This window comes from Natrix helvetica, assembly GCF_964273705.1.
Source record: "Natrix helvetica genome assembly, chromosome: 2".
Lineage (NCBI taxonomy): Eukaryota > Metazoa > Chordata > Lepidosauria > Squamata > Natricidae > Natrix > Natrix helvetica.
Window position 1 is genome coordinate 209018493 of NC_138552.1, and position 14672 is coordinate 209033164.

Consider the following 14672-nt stretch of genomic DNA (forward strand, 5'->3'; position numbering starts at 1 on the left):
AAACAAATGCTGTCGCTTTAAATTGGAACTGAGCATGCCTGGCTGTGGAATTCTGGGAGTTGAAGTCCACAAGTCTAAAAATATTTGAAACCCAGCACTGTGTCAGTGCCTCACCAGTCTTAAACCTCACCACACGTCACTGGTATGTATATCTATATGTATATATAAAACAAATGGGGGGGAGAGGGAGAGAGAGATTGTGTCAAATAGGGTGTGTGTATATGTACAGTATATAACAAGTGAGTATACCCCCTCACATTTTGTAAATCATACACACACACACACACACATCTCCTGTGTGATTATACAATTCAATATTCAAGTATATTGTGAAAATATGTTTTAATGGTTAATAGATGGGATTTGGTTGGGATTAGTAGTTTAGTGGTGAAGGTATTGGAACTGAATGAAGAAGCTCACATTCAAGTCCTTTCACAGCTACAGAAGCTCACATGCAATCCACCTATGATTGATATTGTTAGCAAAAACAAGAGTAGGGGTGGTAAGTATGCCATCTTGACCTGAAAGATTTATATAAATATAACCCATTAATAGATAGATAGATGATAGATAGATAGATAGATAGATAGATAGATAGATAGATAGATAGATAGATGGAGAGAGGGAGGGAGGGAGGGAAAGAAAGGAAAGAAAGAAAGAAAAAGAGAGAGGAAGGAAGGAAGGAAGGAAGGAAGGAAGGAAGGAAGGAAGGAAGGAAGGAAGGAAGGAAGGAAGGAAGTGTCAGGGGAAAAATTTCACCCTGAAGAAAATGAGGTTCAGGATCGGGCTGATTCCCAACAGCATATGCATTAAGATGTGAAGAAAAAGAAATAAAAGTCTTGGGAAGCATATTCTAATTAATAAACAAACTTTAATACGAAAATAATAAAAGGAAATAAAACAAAACTAACTAATTGTTACATTTTGATAATAAAGGTTCCGTCTGCCAGCTTGGCAGCCGGACAAAAGTTCAGCAGTAGCTTTTTTTTTCTCTCTCCTTCGTCTCTTCTGGAATGTGTGAAGACATGCGCAATAAATCACTGTCAGATAAGAACTTTTATGACCTGCGCAATAACTCTTTCTCAGTTTAACTCTTCAGTGTCAGTTCAGTCAGTTCATGTCTAGCAAACTTTTTAACGTAGTGACAGGAAGGAAGGAAGGAAGGAAGGAAAGAATTTTTGATTGGCCAGGTGTGATTGGACACACAAGGAATTTGTCTTTGGTGCATATGCTCTCAGTATACATAAAAAGACAAGATACATTTGTCAAGAATCATAAGGTACAGCACTTAATGATAATCATAGTGTACAAATAAGCAATCAGGAAACAATTGATATCAATATAAATCATAAGGATACAAGCAACAAAGTTGCAGTCATAAGTGGGAGGAGATGGGTGATAGGAACGATGAGAAGACTAATAGTAATAAATAAACTGTAGGGTGATGCTGAGACAGCTTGTCTTTTTAGTGCATTCTGTGTCACTTTCAGAGTTAAAATATATAGCAAATGTATAGCAATTGTTCCTTTCTTGTACTTGGGCAAGTATATTTTCAAGTATATTGACATATTGCGGTAAATAAAAAGCCTTTGCACGCACCAGGAATTCACACACAAACTGAAGGTCATGGCATCTAAATCTTGTCCTGGCTCATGCTCCTCCCTAACCTCCTCACTGTCCGACTCTGCTGCCAGCTCCGCAAGCCACCGGTGGACCACGACAATTTCTTTGTCCTGTAGTTACACCCTAAATAAATACATCTCAGCCAATTTTAAAATACCAGCTCATATTAATGAACCTATTCAATGCCTACCTTTTGTTCTTTTCTTATACATTTCCAAAGTGCATACATGTGTGGTGTAATGGATATTCTTAAAGAAATATGGACTATTTTTTTTAATTATCCCTCTCTATTTCCATCCATCCTTGTCAGCCTGGTATTCTGTTTTATTGATTTGTGGTAGGGTATCCTAAAGTGACTTTCCACAATTTCCTGCCCTTGTGCTTGTACTGCACTTTTGATCTTATACAAATTCATGTTATCAGTGGCTTACATGTTTAAGGGCCAATAATGGGATGCTGGCTAAGTGGAAATAATCCCGAGGGAACAGAAAACACAGTAATGACATTTTGTTCAAAGAACCCCAATGGAGTTCTAGCAAGCTTGTCAACACCAGTTCCAGGAGAGCAGCTGCAGCAAGAGTAGAACGGCTGGTTACAAGTCGTCTTTGTAAGCTTCCTAGAGACATTTATTGGTCATTATGGAAATGAAGATCATGTTCAACATGAGGCATATAGGGAGGCATGTTCAGACCCAATCAAGTTCTAAAAGCATATACTGTATATTGTGAGGAGGATTAAAAAAGGCATGTACATATGGTTCATATTTGATATGACATCATGTCTTTTGAATTAAGATAGTCATATTAAGATCTGATATAGTCCATAAACTGTCTGAAATAATTAAAAATGAGAACTGCACCCTATTAGTCCATATTTTTATTTTTATTCTTTTCTATGTGTTCAAGTCTCACTTGATTCCTAGTAAGTCTGGAAAAGCCTATGCAGTTTTCTAAACATTTTTAGGAAGTGATTTGTCCTGTCTTCTTTCTAGGTTTGAGAAAGACTGATGGTTCCAAAGTCATCCAGTTGGCATCATGCCTAAGGCAGGACTGTAACTCATAGCCTTCTGGTTTTGAACCCAGTGCCTTTAACTAATACACCAAAATGATGCTTGTCAGTCAATATACTGCACCTTTAACAGACAGTTGAGATATTAAGTGAATAGTTTGTAGCTCAAACCAGAAAATGAGGGGTGAACTTGTATTTCAAAGATAGATTCCAACCTGCCTTTAAAGTAGATATAAAAGGTTCACAAATGGTTAATGAGAACCAATTTTCATTTCTCTCTTTAAAATGCATTGTAAAAATGTGCAGGCAACTCTGTGAAATTGCACCCTCCCCCCATGTTGCTGACACATCTGTGTTTGCTCAGACAGCTTGCTTAGATATGTGATGGTTTTGGAAAAGCTGTACATTAAACTACTAATGCATCCCTTTGTTTTTTTTCTTGTCCATGTATCTTGTTCTTACCTCCCAAATATTTAAATACTGCTTTCCTGGTATTTCATGCTGGGGATGTGGATCAATTTTAAGGACATTTTGTTTATGAGAAAAGAAAAGAAAACCATTTAAACTTATTTGCAAGGAAATGAGATGTATCTTTAAAAGAGATGTGTTGCAATGAGGGAATGCATTTGTATGGCCTGGACCTTTTTCCTCCCCTCAGTTTAAACCTTTTTAACCAGAAAGTTTTCTCATGAGTACAAATCTATTTGCACTTCATTGGAGATCATATGTTACAGTTGGTTTCAATTTATACAACACATTAAATTGAAGAGAAGAAAATCTTCTGTTGGGCTGCAACCTGATTAGCCTCAACAAACTGGACTGTTGAAAGAAATTTGGGGAGTTAAAATCCAAACCATATGGAGGGCACCATGTGGTCTGCCCTAATCATGCTCTGACATAATTTGAAGCAAGCATTGGGTTTGCAGGTAGGTGAGGGTGGGATTTGGGGATTTTTACTCTACTGAGAGGCAATTTCTGTTAGTTGCACTAACAAATTTAGAAGAGTTCTAACTACTAATAATGTCTGATTTCAGCAAAACAGCTTTGGAAACCATAATCTGAACATTACACATTTGATTCATTGGATTTATTGGATTTTCATTCAGGAGTTCTGACAAATGGTAGCTTATAAAAAAAAATCTTGGCTAAAGTAAATCCTGCTTTGCATGGTGATCATTTAAAAGAGCTTCAGACTGCAGTGACTCATAATTCTATCACTTAAGTGTCCCATTCCTAGTCTGTGTAATTTACTGAAGAACCTGTAGCAAAAAGCAACATCATTTTTTTTTTGGTAAGGAGACAGTTACTGAAAGAGATTGTAAAGACAATCCTTATGTGCTGAGCTAAAATGCAAATTTGATATCTAGACTTATTTTGTATCATCTGTGCCCAAATCTTTCTAGCACATTCAAGCCTTGTTTTTGCTTTGTAAAATCTAAAATATTTGACTAGGCTTGGAAGTAAGCATTGACTATGATCCTGCGGAGTGTCCCTAGTGGTTAGCGCTAGATTTCCTGCTTGTGAATTTTCCTTTGGTTGACATCTTTGTCCACTCTACTCTCACAATTAGAATGCAATTACAGCTGGCGGCCCACGGGCCGGATGCGTCATGTAAAGGCCAGGCTCATCCCAGGTCTGCAAAGGCTAAAACGTGACACGTCACATGACATCAACGTGACATGGCGAGTTTAACACCCGTGAGCTAGATTAGCTTTTGACTATTGTAGACATTGCTATTCACATTACAGATTTTTGACTATTGTATGACATTGCTTTTTACTATTGTAGACATTGCTTTTGACTATTGTAGACTTGAAGCTTTTGACTATTGTAGACATTGCTATTCACATTACAGATTTTTATCAGGCATCAGGTAAAGACATATTGTGCTTGTACAGCATGGTTAATCTAAACATAGATTACTTAGTCAACCCATTTATTTTCAAGTGATTGGTTTATGAAACATAAGCAAAATACAGTTGGATACTTTGTGGCTCGGTATCAATTGTATGAGCACAATTGTAGTAGGTAAGAAAATGAGAAGCAAAATTAGCAGAATTAGTCTGCAATCCTATGTATTTACTTGGGACAAAGCACTACCAATATGTTGTACCATAATTAATTATTCTCTTAACTTTTATTTCCCTTTCGTGTGGTTGCATTCACACTATGCATACTAATAATATATTCATTTCAGTTTACCATAATGTGTGAGACTATCCATTGTGGCTTAGTTAAACTTAGCTTATAACCTAGAGCAGGGCTGTCAAACTTGCAGCCCGTAGAAAAATGTGTAACACGCTGGCCACACCCACGCCCAGTTTAGCAAAGGGGAAAAAGTTCAAATACGTCACATGACACCGCTGTGACAATACGGGTTTGACACCCCTGACCTAGAGCGTTGAACGATTCTAATCTATTAAGTAATTTGGGTTAAGCAAATTATAATTAGTACAATGTAAAAATTCAGTGTGTATGATTTTGCATTAAGCCATTCCTTATTTTTAAAAGCTATAATTTATTCAATAAATAAATATGTATGTAAATAAATAAGGTTGGCTATTAAACCTAACAATATGATTTTTGTGATGTACAAACAACATTTTTTTTTGGGGGGGGGGAGAGTCTCTAAGAATAGCTTTGCCCACAAGTGATGTCTCAGGATAATGGTGTTCCTGGGGAGGATGAGCAACAAATGCTAGAACTATCTGACTAATAGTGTATTCCTGCACCAGAATCAGCCCAAGAGAGTGGTTGAGGTTACATCCTCAAATTAGTATGCTAAAAGGTGCTAGTGGACAGATAGTAATCGATTCAAAGAAAGCCAAACTTAGATGAAAGAAATATACTGAAATTCTAGATGCTAGAGGTATCAAAGGTTTTATTAAATTAGCACTCTGGTCATTATCAAGTCATAGGCCTACAGCTATTGATGACATATCTACAGAAAGATGTCAAGCAACAGACGAAGAATCAGTAAAGGTTCTCACTATGTTAGATATAATCATTATGCATCTAGAATCTTGGTTTACACAATACATTAAATCAAAATATGGTTTCTTTGTGAATTAGCCTGTTGGTGACCTTGGGAAGTGTGGCTTATAAACCATGATTAAACAAATTAAGGCTTAGCTTGCATAAGCCCCACTGAAAACTCTAGAGTTGTGGAGAGTCATTGGATTTTTATGTTTTGTCATTTGACTAGACCAGGGGTGTCCAAACTTGGGAACTTTAAGACTTGTGGCCGCTGGCTGGGGAATTCTGGGAGTTGAAGTCCACAAGTCTTAAAGTTCCCAAGTTTGGACACCCCTGGACTAGACAAACCTGTAATAGCAACCTTAACAGAGAGGAAAATAACTTTCCTAGCTATGCATTTGATAAAAAGACGGAAGTTTGCCCAACCATTGCCCAAATTCTTTCTTAGCTAAAGCTAATACCCTAATAACAATTTGGAAAGGTAGTGTGCCTTCTGTAGTCTAAGTAAGTGCCAGTTCAATGAGTGACATTTCAGAAATGTATCAGGAGGGAGGGGGCATTGTCACCCATTTATCCATCTTAATTTTTCTATTCAGGAAGTCTCTCTCAGCAAGAAAGGCTGTGTGAAAAAAGACAAGATGTCAAAGAGACTATTTGCAATATGGGACACCTCAAAAAGCAAAAGAATCTTTCCGATCATTCTTAGCTCATGTTTGTAGTTCCCTAGAAAGCAGTGCTTTTTGGGGTTGCCAGACTAAACCTGGCATCCAGAATTTAGCTGCAGTTTGACATGCGCCAGGAAGAACATCTTGGGTTGGTTGTAGGAAATATTTGAATGCAAATGTAATTGAAATTTAGAGGAACAACTTTTTTTTTTAAAAAAAGGTCACAATAAATAAATAGCTGCGTTAAAAAATAACCTACTTAAGTAAGTGATTTTGATTCAATAGAAATATATTTGACCCCTATGAGCTTTTCTCTTCTAAGGGGTTCTGACCCAAACAGCAGCTGGGTTTACAAATTGTTCTAAGTGTGGTTTGTTGTCAGCCCTTTGAGGGAATATCTTTATTGTTATAGGGAGAATAACAGAATCTTAAAGTTCTCTTTGACCCATCTTATACAAAATAATATCAAGGGGGGTATTTTAAGTTCTGTAATGGTGTAGGGCAGGGGTGTCCAAACTTGGGAACTTTAAGACTTGTGGACTTCAATTTCCAGAATTCCCCAGCCAGCTATGCTGGCTGGGGAATTCTGGGAGTTGAAGTCCACAAGTCTTAAAGTTCCCAAGTTTGGACACCCCTGGTGTAGGGTCTCCTGCTTGGATGGGGGGGGTAGACTAGATGACCTACAAGATCCCTTCAAACTCTGTTATCCGTAAGTTTCTTTCTCATACTTTTTTCTTCCTCAGGAGCTGAGTAATCTTTTCTAAAAGTGCCCCCTTCATGCTTCGCTCAATCCTTCCCCATTCCCTAGGCCAGGATTACATTCCTTTGCATTTATTTTACCATGCCTTATTAAACAATCCAGAATGACCTGGCTCTCACGTAGTTTATAAACTGCAGTTGGATTGGGTTCATATATTGAGGTAAAACCCAAAAGCACAACATTATGGCTCAGTCCAGCAATCTTCATTAAACCATTTTAACCATCCACAGTCTTTTCATATTGGTCCAATCTTTCATGTTACTTGGCCTTTTTAAAATCGGTTCAAGATGGGACTTGTAATTATCAGAATTAAATGTTGATCATTTTTGATAAATCCTAATACTGTGTATTTTTTGCATTAGCGCCAGGAATAACTAAACCAAATCCAAAAATAAATTGCTTAATGGACTATGACATTGGCTTTGATCCATTTTTACAGTTTACTTGCCTAATTGTCTGTGCATGAACTTAGAAATCTTTTTGCCGCTGTATTTTTAAACCATAATACAGGGAAAGTGCAAATTTGATTCTAAGCCATTGCACATCAAAATTTGTCTATTTACAAAGTTAGATTTCTAAAGTGCTGCTATCAAGTAGCTTCTCAGCAGTTTTCAAAATATATAAACATAAACTATCCAGAATAAAATCATCCAACAATTTAAATTATAAAAATAATTATCCAATTAGATTTTCTTATAAAAGCTATGCAGATGTATCTTCCTTTTTTTTCTAAATGTTCTTTTCCTGGGAATTTTTTTTATAGTATTATGCATTAGGATATGAACCGAGAGATTCATGCTCCAGTTACAGCATAGATCTTCTCATGCTACTCTAGCAGCATGGGAGGAAATAGTGGTACTAAAATGTTTCCTTTCCTGTTGAAAACTATGTGTTGGACATAAACAAGTGGCTGAGAAGCAAATTTATCTTGTAATAATAAATTATCTATCTATCTATCTATCTATCTATCTATCTATCTATCTGTCATCTATCTATCTATCGTCTGTCTATCTATCTATCTATCTATCTATCTATCTATCTATCTATCTATCTATCTATCTATCTATCTATCTTTATTTATCTTCTAGAAGAGGGGAAGAAAGACCCCTCTCAATGGCACCCTGTCTGATAAGTGCTTCGATGTCTATAAATGCCCATGCAACGCCTAGTAGATTTACTAAAAGGTTACATTGAGCATTAGAGAGAATGCAAGTTTTTGTTTTCATAAAGGTCTTAGCATACAGTAAAATTCATACCCTGAATAATTTATGTATATCTGCACATAAATTATTTCATTCTATTTGGATTAACTTTCTTAATTTTTCAAAACTATATGGAGTTAAATTCCAATTTAAAACTGTGGTAATAAAACTGCTACCCAAAATTTGAAGACTATGAGGTTCCCTGGTTCACATCACTTTTAAAAATGATTTCCCATTATTTAGCTGCAAGAGCAACTTGTAACATATACTCTCTGAATTATAAGCCATCTGGTTGCAAGTATCTGTTTTACAAAGCTTTAGTTTGCTGTAAAAACACATCTCATTGCTAGATATTTGATTACATAGTAATGCAGACTAGTCCTTCTTAGATGGACCCTAGAATATATCCCTGATAATGAATATCTCTTCTGACAAGTATAATTCTGGCATAAAGAGATGTGGTTTTATGAAATGACCTTTTAACAATTACATTTTAAAAACTTTTCAAACATGCATAACTATTTCTGTTATTAAAAATGTAATGGGTGATGGTTTGAAGCCCAGAACTAGAGACTGCTGAATTCCATTATACAGATAAAGGGCATGATATTCAGCCTTTCAGTGCACTTCTATGAAATAAAATACTTCAATTAGCACTGATTCAGGTATCTATAGACTAGTGTGAATGCTACTAAACATAAACATTCAAAACTATGATACCGATTAATGAGTAGTCTACCATATCAGCCTCAACCCAATAACCAGTTCTAGGGTACCTTCCAAAATCAAATCAAATCAAATAAAAATGATTTCTTTCTTTCTTTCTTTCTAAACCTCACAAGATAGCCAGGCCTCACGTGTCTGTTATGTGAATTCAGCCCATGGAGTTAGTTTACAGTTCAGCGAGTTACATCAACTTAGGCAAGTGAGTTTAATAAACCATGTTTTAGCATGTTACATATACAGTGTAAGAATGAGCTCAATTGTCTTTTTTCACTAAAAATAAATTATTAGCTGACTTTTGTACCTGCTTTCCATGTAACATAAAATAATATAATTGTTTGCGCTATCTTTTCCTTGCATTGTGATTAGCAATTTAATATAGCAAACAAGTTATTTCTTTTTCGGCAATGCTGAACAATTATTAATCTTGAAATGTTCCACCTCCTGGCAAATATTTTATTGGGGAATTTTTTAAGGGAATTTTAATTGTATTTGTATTTTAACTAAGAATTGTACAGTATATTTTTTACCTCCTCCGTCTACGTCTATGTCTACGTCTACGTTTATGTCTATGTATTTGTATATGGTTTTTAACATGACTGTACACCGCCCCGAGTCCTGTTTTGTTAGGGAACAAAAAACTTGAATTTCAACACTCTCAGGGCAAATTTATTATCAAATTTATTTGGCCATCCATCACACAGAAAGCGTATCTGGGCAGTGTACAACAATCCATTATAACAGTAAATAAGTAAAACAATCAATACCTAAAATCAAATTATAAGAAAATACCATACAGAAACCTAGACAAGACATTTCTCCAACAAGAAACGAACAACAAATGATTAGGGTAAAGATCCCCAGTAAGAGATATACAGTATCTTCTAAAATATTCCAATCATTGGTATGCAAAAATAAAAGTAATTATAATAAGTGACATATTACTGATAAGCTACATAGATGATCCTAGAATGATATAAATCACTGGGTGGGGATTGTGCCTAAGACACCTCCAAATAAAACAAAATTCAATGCAATCCAATGGATAAACTTTAAAATTACAATTTTGTCATGAAAATGTAAAGTAACCAAACTATAGGCAGACTAAGAAGAAAGTATGAACTAAAGACTATATCTGAAGCATTGAGATAAAAATCAGAACTCTTTCCAGAAAAGGCTGCTGTTTATAGTTCAGTGATTCACTATAGACATCTACTCCATTCTGATAACTATCCATGTATAATTCTAGAGAACAGCAATTTACAAAAAGTATTTACAAAAAGTAATCTTGCAAGACTGTGGTACAGCAGTTTAGTAGCAAGAAAAAACGGCAGTGTAAAAGACAGGGGAGGGAGACTCATGTCGAATCATAGTTAGAGATATTTTTGATAAAAGTTTTAACTGAAATTTGATCTTACAGTGGTTACATTGAAAGCCAAAATATTCCAACGGAGAGACAGTCTTGCCCTCAACACTACACAGTGGCGGGAGTGGTTTAATGTACTATAAAAACATATATTAGGGATTATGTCATTGAGGAATGAATGCCACATTTAATCTAATCCTGCACTAGTTTGTTTTAGTAAACATTTCAGGATGCAGAACAAAATTGTTATATGGTTATTTTCAGATTCTTTGCTTTTACAATTCAAATATCCTTCAAGAATCCATCTGGGCTCCTTTAACTTTGCGATTCTTTTGCTGAATTTAGTGCACATTAGCTTAGTATAGCTGCCACTCTCATAGATCTGCTAGCTGGAAAATAGATATATAGGGTCTGCTTGAACACGGGGTTGGACTAGAAGATCTCAAATGTCCCTTCGAGCTCTATTCTGATTGATATTGATTGATAAAGACCAATTTAAATGTTTCCAACTTAAATGTTTCCAAATGAATCAACATGATACATTGCCTCTTTCCCTTGATTTGTATTTTTCTAGTAGTTTCCTTTGTAGGGTTCATCTCCACAGATAGCCTTTGTGTGAGGAAATATAATGATGAACTCTGAGCTTGCAGGAATGGGCTAATAATGTAATTCCAATTTCAAGTGTTTATGCTGACTAATTGAGAATGGCAGCCTCTTCAAATTTAGAAGACACACTGGCCTTAGCTAAAGTTGGAATCTTGATTAAATGGGTGCACTGGACAAGAGCCTAAAGTAGATGTATAGTAGTTTTTCTAGAGTATATAGACTAGTGGTAATTTGAAAGTAAAGGTTGCTCCAAGCTTACTTGTCATGCATAATCACAAAAAAGGCATAGTTGTGATTAAATAGTCCCTCGAGACAGAGATAACAAGGCAGCATGAATAGTCCTTGACTGACAACTATTTAGCCACTGTTCAAAGTTACAACTACACTGAAAAACTGACTTATGACCAGTCTTTATACGTATGAACTGGTATATATTTACAACAGTTGCAGTGTTCCATGATTCACATGATTGCCATCTGCAATTTCCCAGATGGCTTCTGACAAGCAAAGCCAATGGGAGAAGACAGCTTAGTTTAACAACTGTGTGACTCATTTAATACTGGTAGTTGCAATGATTTGCTTAACAACGGTGGCAGAAAAGGTCATAAAAATCAGGAAGTTTACTTAATAACAGCCTTGCTTAGCAGTGCAAATTCTGGTCCGAATTATAGTCTTAGAGAATTACCTGTATTTATGTTAGCTATGCAGAATGCTTTATCCTGATGTGCTATACAACTAGTTTATAAAACAATTTGTTCCGAGAATCCATCTAGTGTTTTGACTGTCATTGTGTTGCACACTAATCCATTGTTAAATAAGAGTTTATATAGCAGCTAAAAGTCTTATTGCATAGACTATTATTATGCAACATACTAAGCTAAAATGTTGGCTAGTCTATGGTTTATTATGGTTGGCTAGTCTATTGGTTTATTACAAGTTAACAGACACTTCATGTTTGCACAACACAGTAAACTGCAAGCCTAGTCTATGGTTGGCTAGTCTATTGGTTTATTACAAGTTAACAGACACTTCATGTTTGCACAACACAGTAAACTGCAAGCCTCAATTTAAGAGTCATTTTTAAAGCAAAGACTATGGCACGCTTTTCCTCCCCTGACCATGATAATTAAAGTGGTTTGGTTTGATCACATACATAGCACAAGCTAACATGCAGACTTAATGTCTATGGAGATTCTCAGTCATGGTTGTCCCAAAGGTGCTTTTTCAAGAGGCAACTGGACTTTCTAGTTTTTCTTTGAAGAAGTTTCGCTTCTCATCCAAGAAGCTTCTTCAATTCTGAGTTCTGAGCTGAAAAAGCTTCTTTGATGAGAAGCAAAAGGTCTTCAAAGAAAAACTAGAAAGCCTCTTGAAAAAGCACCTTTGGGACAACATGCAGGCTTATTTTACCCAACATTTGATTGGCGGGTGAAGGAGAGTAAGATTTTTGCTTCAGATAAAAATGAGCCTCAAGAGTTTTTACCATCAGTTAAAACTTACTCCTAAACTAAATCCTAATTATAGGATTTTTTTAACCCTAGGAGAAAAGGGAGCTTGGTCATACTGTAGATTTATTTTTTATTTTAGGAAGGGGAAGATGCTGAGGATTAAACCTGGAATCTTCCGGATGTAAAACAGGTACTTTCTGCATATGCTTTGTTTCATCTGGTCATTCGCCAGAATAAATCTCATCCTCTAAGACCCCCTTTGCTCCTCGGCGTCTGTTAGGAAGACCGGCTGACCCAATCCGGGCGGAGGACTAAGAAAGGCGGCTGTCTTTAACGCAGCCGCAAAGAAACACAAAGGAAGGAGCGCGGAGACGTGGGGGGCGAGTAGGCCCACTTCTCCCAAGCCCCCTTCCTCTTGCCTCGCGCCGCCCGCAAGCTTGTGGGGCGTGAAAAGGGGCGAGGCTGAGTAGGAGCGCTTCAGAGGAGAGAGAAGGAGGAGGACGCTCGCTCTTGTCAGAAGCGACCGCACGAGAGCCGAGTCCGGGAGGAGTCAGTTCTTCGAGCAAACTTCAGGCTCGAGGGGACCGCCTTCCCTCCCGCCGCTCGGTTTATTTTTTATTTTTTGCAAAGGAGCCGGCGCTCCTGGAGGCTTCGGAGCAACAGCCGTGACTGCGGCGGGCTTTGGCTCAGGTGGCTGGGTTTGGGATTCTACCACGCCGGACGGGGCGGAGGGGGAAAGAGACTCTCGGGGCTGAAAACGCGGCGTCCTCCCCACCGCCCGAGCGAAAGGTAAGCGGAGCGCTGGCCGGAGAGAACGGCGTGCTGCCTTTTTGGCCCTCAGGCGCGCGTCAAGTCGCGGGTGGCCCTCTGTAGGCGCGCGGACGGCGTGGCTGCCTGTAGTAGAAACTTTCGGGGGGTTGAAGTCGAGGACTCCGTAAAAGGGCGAGTCTTTTAAAGCCCGTAAGGCGCGGCGGGCGGCGTCCTTCTTTGGGTCCAAGATAAGGCAGAGTTAACCTCCAAGAGTTTCCTGGGGCTGGGTTCGCCTAAATGGGTTTGGTTACTTTGGGACTCGTTAAGGTTTGATCGCTTTTCTTTCTCCCTTTAAGCGAGGGTGTTTCTCTGCGGTCAGAAATCCATCGGGGTGGACTTGGAGAAGGTAGGTTGGGCTAGCGTCGAAGTAACCGTGTTAGTTACTTTGTTCTCCTTTGCTGCGGGAAGCGATAGTTCCGCCGAAAGCGACCTGGTTATTTAAAAAGATTTATTTGTCTTGCTCTGTGTTCTCCGTCTTGGTCAGGGTGTGTACGTATGTGTGTATTCAAGCAGGCAGTCTAAATGAACGACATTCTCTCTCTCTCTCTCTCTCTCTCTCTCTCTCACACACACACACACACACACACACACACACACGATTCTCAACCATCCAGGTCTCAAAAGGCACCTGGACTTCATTGGTCTCCCCCCCCCCCACCGCTGCCCTGGAAACGTTTTGCATCTCATCCAAGAAGCTTCTTGTTGGAACTGAGGAAGCTTCTTAGAAGAGAAGTGAAACGTTTCCAAGGGAAAAAAAAAAACAAAGTCCAGGTGCCTTTTGAAAAGCAGCACCTTTGAGACAACCATGACCTGGATGGTTGAGAATCTCCATAGGAGTGTGTGTGTGTGTGTGTGTTTGTTCATTTAGACTGCCTGCTTGAATGGCAGGAATATTAATGTCCATGTGTAATAATACCATTGCTGCATTGCTTTTGTGTCTTGGCGTTGAACTTGGACAGAGCTTCAACAATCGTCTTCATAAACCTCACCACATTTCTAAGTTGTGTGCATGACAAACCATAGGTTTAGGAGCACAGGATCCTCCCGAATGTCTAGAATGGCAGTGACTTACTTCCCTCCCCATAGTTAGCTTGACTATATCGTTCACATAGTACAAGCTACCATTGTAGGCTTGTTTTACATAATTTTCACAACAAATGGACTTGGCTAGCTTCTCTGTCCTCTGTCCTTCTCTGTTCTGTGTGAACAAATTATTTTACCTTCAACATCTCAATGTCACTGTTTAACTCATGAATCAAAATCCTGCCCTTTTAAACTATAATCTAAAGGTAATTCCTTTTCACTTCTCCTAATTTGTGATATATTAGAGATCTTTGGCATTGGGCCAGTATAATGAATATTAGCAGTTCAGAAATATATATTTATTTTATCTGTACAGTTTATACTGCTGCCCATCTCACAGCAGTGTTTCTTGCATAAGTGGTGAAACATTCATGTGCCAATGTACACAGGGCAGCTATACTTTGC